Genomic DNA, 10,797 nt, shown 5'->3' with positions numbered 1-10,797 from the left:
ACCCGGGCTGTAGCAGGCTAGGAAGGACTCCGTATATCACCGCGTGACATTTCCTCGAAGGGACAGACATAGGAACGAAGTGAAACACATGCCGGCCAGTCAAGTGTCCTGAACAGTAGTGCTGGGCTAGCAGGACTCCGGTGAATCAGGCTGTAGTGGACTACTATAGCTCGACGAACACTAGACTACATTTCCCCATAAGAAAGACTGCCAAGGATAAACAACTAGATTGTCGGATCCCACTCATACCAAGCATTTCAATCATACACACAATATGCCCGATATGAGTACATACAACATGGCATCACAACAAAACTCTACAACTCAAATACTTTAATTAAAGGCTCCCGAGAGCCATACATAACATGTTCATACAGATAGGGGTCACATGACCCGACACTAAAGTCATACAATCATACAAACACATGCGGAAGCAACTAGTCTGAGTACAGACACTAGAAAGAAAGAAGGCTTCTCGAAGCCTGTCTATCTACATAGGGCCCTCCATGGCCAGGATCACCACCTGGGTGGCTAGTCACTCGTCGACATCAAGGTCTACATAAAACCCATCGGAGGGGGTGGTGTTGTCGTCTGAAAACAATAAATAAGCAAAGATGAGTACAAGGTACTCAGCAAGTCTTACATCAGAACTCAGCAAGTCTTACATCAGAACCTAGTATACATGCTCATTCTCAAGAAGGTGGTGGGGTTATTGCAGCAAGCCAGCTTTAACTCTTGGCTAAGCTATCCTACGGAACTCCACTAGTAAAATAGTTTTCGCACACGAGTCCACTACTCACCAACACAATACTCCACCAGGGATCCTCTCTCGTCATCCTACGAGAGGGCCTTCCTCGGTACTCACACTTATCTTGAGTCTTTTAGTAGTATCCATTAACTTGTCTATGAACTGTATAGGCAACCAAGTAGTCCTTTACCGCGGACGCGGCTATTCGAATATTTTTATACCCTGCAGGGGTGTACTTCTTCATACACGCTTTCACCACTTACCGCCATTTACACGACATGTACTCGGCAACCTTCAAGCGGAAGCCCAGCGAGGGTGTCGGCCACGGCCTACCTAAACACTTAAGTCTCTAGTCCAGGTTTATCGCCTATCCAGGTTCCATCTGCAGGGAGTCCGGCCGAGGTTTCCACTTACGGCCCCGAACGATGTGAACAGGGTTCCCGAGACATCAAACGGGTGACTCGGTACACCGTGCCACGGTGTATCTACAGCAACATAGCCCACCCCTAGGGTCAGTGCTATGCACGGCCGCCAACACATAACCTACAAACACCAGAAACTATTTGCAACTCCTGGACAGAGTACTAGGGTGATTAAGAAGACGAGAGGGTCCATTGGTTTCGGGCCCAATGTACGGTAGTAACTGCATCTTAAATCACACATACAGATCTCAGTTCTTATGGACGGCCTCAATGAAACAACTCACCATGTACTCCTACATGGCCTCTCATCGATACCTTTACCAAAACATGTTCAACACATCCCTCATATTACCGACATAATCATATCACTCTAGCCCATCACCAAGATGAACCAGACCTGACACAACTCTAAGCATAGCAGGCATAGCAAGGTAGGAATCACATACATGGCTCAATCAACTCCTACACATGCTAGTGGGTTTCATCTAGTTACTGTGGCAATGACAGGTCATGCAGATGATAAGGGTTCAGCTACCGTAGCACACAGCAGTTTGAATCGCGTTGTCTTAATGAAGTAAACAAGAGCAGAAGCGGGAACATGTGTTGTATCGGAATGATCAATGGGTTGCTTGCTTGTTGTAGAGGTAGTAGGGTACTGCCCTTCAGACGGATACTCGGGGTTATCCTCGGAGGCAGAACCTACCATGAAAGTCACACCAAACATAATCAACACATGGCAATATGCAACAATATGATGCATGCTATGACATGGCAAGATGAAAGTGTCTTGGCCTAATGCAAGCTAAAACAGAAAGGGATGAACTCATTTGAATCAAAGATTCAAATATTAGCTCATTAAACATGGCCTTATTAGTGCATTACCTTATTCTGCTTAAACAACAAGGTTAACTTGTCTTGTCATGCATGAAACCATTACAGATGGATAGATTGAATTTTTCTGATCATTTTTCATATATAAAACTTTGCATTTGGAGCTATGGTTGATTTTCTATGATTTTTAGAAGTTTTGACTATTTTCTTGAATTTTCTATTAAAGAATAAATCCAGTAATTGAATTAATGCGTCAGCACTGCGTCACTGTGACGTCAGCGGGTCAAAGGCGCCAGCCCAGGTCAAACCTGACTGGTGGGCCCCTTCTGTCAGTCTCTCAGCTAACTGGGTTAGTTAGGCCCTGGGCCCACATGTCAGTGAGAGAGGGTTAGTTAATGACGTCATTAGCCTCTAACAAAGTGATTAGCTCTAATTTAAACTAATTTGAAAAGGTTAGGAGCCGGCCCCACCTATCAGTGTCTCAGGCGGAGTCAAACTGGGGTCAAACCCCTGGTCAGCGGGGTTAATCCCACCGGCGTTGAGCCGCCGGCGAGGCCGAGACGGCGGAGAGCTTCGGAAATCAGCCACAGGCGACCAATTCGACCGCGGTTTGGTCCTACGCGTAGCTGGGGCTCACGCGCATCTAGTGGGGCAAGTGGGAGGAGCTGGGGTGGAGCGAGCTCGCCAGAGTCGAGCTCGTGGCGGCGGCCGGAGCTCGGCCATTGGTGATTTTGCTGCTGCAGCGAGCTAGGGGGAAAATGGATGTGCTAGCGAGGCGCTGCGAGGTGCGGGGAGTGTGTTAAGCACCCGCGCTTGACCAAAAGGCCACCGGAGTGACGCCGGCATCGAGCTCACGCGGCGGCGTGCTACGGTGAGCAAGGGGGCGGCGTCTACGATGGGCAAACAAAGCAGAGAAGAGGGGGGATCGGTAGAGGAGCTCACGACGGTTGCAGGACCCGTCTCAGCGGGCTCGGGGGAGGTCGGACGTCGTCGGGGCATTGCCAGCGATCTCGGCGGACCGAGGAAGAAGAAGGCGTCGGGGAGGCGCTTGGAGGCGTCCGGCGTTGCGTGAGTCGACGGGGAGGCATAGACGATGGAGGCGGAGCTCACGGGCACGTCAGGGAGGCGAGGGGGTGGCTCTGGTGGCAACTACGGCGAACGGCGGCGAGGATCGCACTCGGCCATCGCGGGAGAGGGTGAGGGAGACGAGGGGGAGAGAGGGTAGGAGTGCAGGGAGGTGCTGGGCGTCTCCGTGGCGCTCGGATGGGGATGAGGAGGCAACAGGAGGTGGAAGCAAGAGGTGGCCGCGGGAGCATGCACCGGCGACATGCCTCTGCCTACTGGCAGAGGTGGGTGACGACTAGCACAGGCCAGGTGGGCCGGCCAGCACAGGTAAGGCCCAGGTGGGCTTCTCCCTCTCTCTCTTTTTCTGATTTGTTTTCTTTTTCAATTTAACTGCAACTGTTGGGCTTTATTAAAAATACTAAAACGTTTCCCAAAATCCTGAAAATAATTGTGGGCTCTGTTTAGAATATTTCCAACAGCAAACATTTATTTCCATAATTATTTGAGCATTTAAATTATTTTATAGCATTTAAATGCCCAAATTCAAATATTTATGATTTAATTCAATGACCTTCTATTGACCTAGAAAATTGTGCACCAATTTTGCCAGAGGTTCTAACCCAAGACAAAGAGGGTGAACTTTTTAGAAGGGCATTTCAGGTTCATTGAAAATAATTTTAGTAAACCCTAGTTGTTTCCAGGGGGTGTTGGGGGTTTCTTCCTTCCCCATTTCAAATTTAAGAGGAATTTAAACATGATGCACACTCTAATGCTTGAACTAGCTAGGGTGTGACAACTTACCCCCACTCAAAAGAATCTCGTCCCGAGATTTAGGATTCTCCGGGAAGAAGGTGGGGTACTCGAGTCGAAGATGATCCTCCCTTTCCCAAGTGGCTTCTTTCTCAGAATGGTGTGACCATTGAACCTTGAGAAACTTGATGTTATGACATCGAGTGGTACGTTCGGCTTGATCAAGGATACGAACGGGATATTCCCGATATGAGAGGTTATCTTGTAGATCAAGCGTTTCGTGGTCCACTCCACGGATAGGATCCGCGAAGCAACGCCTGAGTTGAGAAACGTGGAAGACATCGTGAACTTTGGACAGATGCGAAGGTAGTTCCAATTGGTAGGCAACTTCTCCTCATTTGGCAAGAATGCGAAAGGGTCCAATGTAACGAGGAGCCAATTTGCCTTTGATACCGAAACGATGGGTTCCCTTTAACGGAGTAACCCGAAGGTAAGCCTTCTCGCCGACTTCATAAGTCATAGGCTTATGTTTACGATCATATTGACTCTTTTGACGAGATTGGGCTGTTTTCAATTTCTCACGAATAATGCGAACCTGCTCTTCTGCTTCCTGAATCATATCCGGGCCAAAGAGTTGTCTTTCCCCGGTTTTTGACTAGTTAAGAGGCGTTTGACATTTTCGTCCATAGAGAACTTCGAAAGGAGCCTTGCCCAAGCTAGTTTGATAACTATTGTTATAAGCAAACTCCGCGAATGGAAGGCATTTCTCCCAACTCATTCCGAACGAGATGACGGAAGCTCGGAGCATATCTTCCAGAATTTGATTGACTCGCTCCACTTGACCACTTGATTGAGGATGGAAGGCGGTACTAAAAGAGAGACGAGTTCCCATAGCATTTTGGAAACATTCCCAAAATCGAGAGGTGAAGAGACTCCCACAGTCTGAGTTAATTTCCAATGGAACACCATGAAGAGACACTATTCGGGAGATGTATAAATCCGCTAGCTGGCTAGCGGTGATACTCTCACGAATAGGTAGAAAGTGGGCAACTTTGGATAGTCGGTCCATCACGACGAAGATGGCATTATTCCCTCTCTTGGTCCTGGGAAACCCAGTGATGAAATCCATACTGGTTTTATCCCATTTCCCTTCGGGAATAGCCAAAGGTTGAAGGGTGCCAGCAGGCCGTTGATGCTCTGCTTTGACACGATGACAAACGTCGCAATTAGCAATGTATTGAGCGATTTCTCTCTTCATCCTAGTCCACCAAAACCTCTGGTGTAGGTCTTGATACATTTTAGTACTACCGGGATGAATGGTGAGAGGGGATTCATGAGCTTCCTTAAGGATCAGCCGCCTCAGGTTCCGTGCCTTTGGAACCACTAGGCGATTTCCAAAGTATACGACACCTTGATCATCAATGGAGAAACAATTCACGACTCCTTTCTTAATGTTTCTCTTAATATGGGAGATTCCCGGATCTACCTTCTGTGCCTTGATGATCTGATCCGTAAGGGTAGGTTTCGCCACCAGGGTAGATAGGAATCCTCGAGGAACAATGTGAAGATTAAGCTTACAAAATTCCTCATGGAGAAGTGGTTGACTTTGTTGTAACATCAGGTTGTTACAATAGGACTTACGGCTTAGCGCATCAGCCATGACATTGGCTTTGCCCGGGGTGTAAGTTATTCCTAAGTCGTAATCCGAGATCAACTCGACCCAACATCTTTGCCTGAGATTCAAATCTGGTTGGGTGAAGATATATTTCAAACTTTGGTGATCGGTGAAGATCACGCAATGATTACCGAGAAGGTAATGTCGCCAAGTTTTAAGTGCATGGACTACAGCTGCAAGCTCAAGATCATGTGTGGGATAATTTTCCTCATGTGGATGTAATTGCCATGAAGCATAGGCAATTACCTGACGATCTTGCATGAGTATGCAACCTAGTCCTTGTCGCGAGGCGTCGCAATAGATAATAAAGTCCTTGGAGAAATCTGGTGGTACCAGTACGGGAGCAGATGTCAGGCGTCTTTTCAGTTCCTGAAAGCTGAACTCACACTGTGGAGTCCACTCGAACTTTTTATCTTTCTTGAGGAGTTCAGTTAGAGGTTTAGCAACCTTGGAGAAATTCTCGACAAAGCGGCGGCAATAGCTTGCTAAGCCCAGGAAGCTCCGAACTTGCTTGACCGTCTCAGGTGGAGTCCAATCAAGGACGGCTTGAACTCGCTCGGGATTGACAGAAATACCCTTGCCAGAGATTACATGGCCTAGATAGGTCACTTCTGGCAACCAAAATTCACACTTGGAGAATTTGGCATAAAGGCGATGCTCTCAAAGTTTCATCAATACCAGCCTTAGATGTTCGGCATGTTCCTCTTCGTTCTTGAAGTAGATGAGTATGTCATCGAGGTATACTACGACGAATTTATCCAAATACTCCATGAAGACCGAGTTCATTAACCGAGAGAAGGTAGCTGGGGCATTGGTTAAATCAAAGGACATAACGGTGTACTCGTATTGGCCATAATGAGTAACAAAGGCCGTTTTGGGAATGTCCCCATTTCTGATTTTGATTTGATGGTAGCCCAACCTCAAATCCATCTTGGAAAAGACTGAGGATCCAGCGAGCTGATCATACAGATCGTTGATCCTGGGAAGCGGGTATTTGTTCTTGATGGTGACCAAATTGATAGGTCGGTAATCCACAACCATTCGATCCGTTCCATCCTTCTTCTTGACGAAGAGGACGGGGCAAGCCCAAGGAGAGGAACTAGGATGGATGAAACCCTTTTTCAAGGACTCATCGAGTTGGTTCTTAAGCTCGGCTAGTTCTAAGGGTGCCATCTTGTAGGGTCTTCTAGAAATTGGAACGGTTCCTGGAACAAGGTCTATCACAAACTCGACATCCCTGTCAGGTGGAACACCTGGCAGTTCTTCTGGAAAGACACCCGGAAAGTCTTGGACTACCGGAACATCTTCAAGGTCTGGAAGGGGGTTGGCATTTAAGGAGTAAAGCTGGCGCTTGGCCACTCGATTTAAGACATTGACTGTCTTGCCCGATGGGTGAGTAAGTTGAACGGTTCTAGTGGCACAATCAATTTTAGCATAATGAGCTGACATCCAGTCCATACCCAAAATGATGTTTATGTCCGAGGACTTGAGCGCTATTAAGGATGCAAGGAAGACAAGTCTATCGACAAGAATTTCGTTCCCATGGCTTACTCTAGAAGTTTTCCATTTGGAACCCGGAGTTTGAATTACCATAGAAGTGGGCATGTCACAGAATGTCGTGTTATGCAATCGAGCATAGTTCTCGGATATGAATGAATGAGATGCTCCAGTATCGAAAAGAACAGATGCCGGATGGCAGTTAACAAGGAGCGTACCAAGGACGACGTTGGGATCCTCATGAGCCTCCTCGGCTGAAACATAGTTGACATGGCCACGGGCAGTAGTGACCGGCTTGGCGTCGAATGTCTTTCCCGCGGGCTTACCACGGCCAACAGACTTCCCAGTTTGATTGGGGTTGTTGTTCTGGGGACACTCTCGGCTATAGTGACCCGGCTCTCCACACTTGAAACAAGTCACCACATTGGGACGTGGAGCAGCGTTAGCAGCGGGGCCACCATAGGGCTTGGGCGGTGCAAATTGCTGGTTGGGACGAGGCACCTCAAAGGATGGCCTCGGGATGAACCTGGGTGGCAGTGCTTGCGTGAAGCGCCAAAATCACGGGAGTGCTTGCGTGAAGCGTCATAATCAGTCTGGCCTGTCTCAGCACTGATGGCTTTATTGACCAACTTCTGAAAGGAGGTGCACTCGTGCAGACGAAGATCGCGGCGAAGCTCAGGGCTAAGTCCCTTGCGGAACCTTGCCTGCTTCTTAGCGTCAGTAGATACCTCTTCAAGGCCATAGCATGCCAGATTCCCAAATTCACGACTATATGCATCCACAGTCAGTCTTCCTTGGGTGAAATTGCAGAACTCCTCCCTCTTGCGATCCATGAGACCTTCCGGAATGTGATGCTCACGGAAAGCCTCACTGAATTCAGCCCAAGTAGTGATTTGGCCGACCGGGCGCATAGCTTCAAAATTTTCCCACCAGAGGCTAGCAGGGCCTTCGAGATGGTAGGCAGCGTAAGTAACCTAGTCGGCTTCGGCTATGTTGGCAGAACGTAGCTTGTGGGTGATGCTGCGAAGCCAGTCATCCGCGTCGACACTACTAGGAAAAGGGCTATAGATAGGATTGATACTAATGGCGCACCAGGGAAGTAGTGCGCCACTACTATATACTAATGGCGCACCTGTTGGTGATGCGCCATTAGTGTGGAAGACACTAATGGCGCACCAGAAACAGGGTGCGCCACTAGTATTATTTTTTTTCCATTTTTCCATACATACTAATGGCGCATCAGGTCGACAATGCGTCATTACTAGTTCTAACTAGTAATGGCGCACCAGGCAGAGAGTGCGCCATTACTGTAATTTTTTCTTATTCTTTTTTTTTTGCAAAACTACTAATGGCGCACCGTTTCACAGTGCGCCATTACTAGTTTAAACTAGTAATGGCGCACTGTTACACGGTGCACCATTAGTATATATATTTATATTTTTTACTTTTTTGCAAAACTTCTAATGGCGCACCACCTGCGGGTGCGCCATTAGTAACCAGGGTTACTAATGGCGCATTTCCTTGTGGTACGCCGTTAGTAACCTGGGACCCCAACAAGATATTTTGGACAGCCCCACACCTACCCACTCACTTTCCCCACTTCATTCCCTCCACCTCCTTCTCCAAGCTTTCGACTGCCTCCTCCTCCTCACCTCATTTCCACCATAGATTCATCAAAATTAAGTGGTGAAATTACCTTTTTTGATAGGTAAGTAAGGGGAAAGCTATCTTCATGATGTAGATCTACTTTTTTTCTCCCTAGCTCGCTCCAACAACGTGCACATGCACTTTTTGTGGCCTAGCTAGATCTATGTATGTTTGTGGTGTTGCATATATGTTTGTGTTTGAAGGTATCGGTATTTGAAATGCGATAGTTGCCAATATTTTGCTGGAATGTTTTGATTCATTTCCGTTTCGGCGAGAATTTTGGCACTATGCATTCTTTTTGGTCCTATTTTTAGGGAAGGTCATGCCAAATTTTTTCTTGCTTCTAAAATATCGTTTTGCTCTACCCCTCAGGCGACCATGGTCCGCACGATGACTGAAGGCATCGTGAATAGGTTTTTGAGCTCCGCAAAGGCCGAGATGCTTCAAAAGAATGAGATGGAGATAAGATGTCCGTGTCGAAGATGCAAGCTGAAGAGCCTTATTGCGGACCTGGATTCCGGGCAGGTGCGGGACCACCTGCTCTTGCGTGGTTTCATGGATGGCTATCGGTGGCAAGGTGATGAAGATGACTATGAAGTCGTCCATGGCCGGGGCCGGGCAAGAAATGAGGAAGGGCAACAAGACAAGTACCACCGTGGCGAGGGCGGGCGAGAAGACGAAGAATCTCCAGGACATGATCACGAAGGTGATGCTGTACATAGTCATCAGGTAGAAGATGTCGTACATGATGATGAGGAAGATCAAGACGAAGGGCATGATCATGAAGATGAAGATGCCGGAGCAGACGACGATGGAGGCTGGGTGTAGGACCCTCATATTCAAGAGCTGCTTCTCAAGTAGACGGATAACGCAAGAGCTGCCGCCCGAGAAAAAGCCAAGCTGGATCAACTGGAGATAGACGCGGTTACTCCATTGTATGAAGGATGCAGGCCCGAGGATACCCACCTGAAAGTAACGCTCATGGCTCTGGAGATGAAGGTAAAACAGAAAATGACCGACGCATGCTTCGACGAGAACATGTCATTCTGGCACGAACGTCTTCCCAAGGGGAACAAGTGCCCGACCAGTTTCGAGGAGGCGAAGAAAATCGTGTGTCCTCTGGATTTACCGCACGTGAAATACCATGTGTGCATGAACAATTGTGTCATTTATCGGGACGAGCACGCGGAGTCTACCATATGTCCGGTGTGCGGCATCACTCGATACAAGAAGAGGAAGAAAGCTCCCCGAAAATCGGTGTGGTACTTTCCGATCACTCCTCGTCTATAGCGGTATTTCGCGGACCCTAAGGTAGCAAAGCTCTTGCGTTGGCACGCGGATAGGGAGGAGAAGAAGCGGGAAGATGACGGAAATGATCCAGAGATAAATAAAAAGACAAGATGCTGAGTCACCCTAAGGATGCGAGCCAGTGGCAAGCGTTGAACTTCGAATACTCAGAATTTGGGAAGGATCCAAGGAACATGGTGCTGGGCGCGAGCACCGATGGAGTCAATCCGTTTGGCAGCCAGAGAAGCACACATAGCACCTGGCCTGTGTTTGTGTGGATGTACAAACTTCCCCCCTGGTTGTGCATGAAGAGGAAGTACATTCACATGAGTATGCTAATTGAAGGGCCGAAACAACCAGGGAACGACATCAATCTGTATCTGGGGCTGCTGAAGGAGGAGCTAGACACGCTGTGGAAAACGCCAGCCAATACGTGGGACGCCGCAGAGAAAGAATATTTCCCTATGAGAGCCGCACTTCTCACGACAGTGCACGACTATCTCGGTTACGGATATCTCGCGGGGCAGGTAGTCCACGGATTTTCTGGATGCGTAAGGTGCATGGATGACACAACGTATCGCCAGCTAGATAGAGATCCCGGGTCTTCGAAAACCGTGTTCATGGGACATCGAAGGTGGCCTCGCAACGATGACTCGTGGAGGAAACGCAAGGATCTGTTCGATGGTGAAACTGAACCCCGAAAACGCCCATGTACGAGGAGCGGCAAGGAAATAGACGAGCTGTTGAAAAATTGGAAAGACTGCCCACTGCCGAGAATGAAGCAAAAGGCGCCAGAGCCGGGAAAGAAGCGAAAGGCGCCAGAGCCGCTGCTGAAGGTATGGAAAACGAGGTCTGTTTTCTGGGACTTGCCGTAC

This window comes from Triticum urartu, chromosome 2A (assembly GCF_056163025.1).
Source record: "Triticum urartu cultivar PI428250 chromosome 2A, HENAU_Tu73, whole genome shotgun sequence".
NCBI lineage: Eukaryota > Viridiplantae > Streptophyta > Magnoliopsida > Poales > Poaceae > Triticum > Triticum urartu.
Note: the sequence above shows the minus strand (reverse complement) of the source record.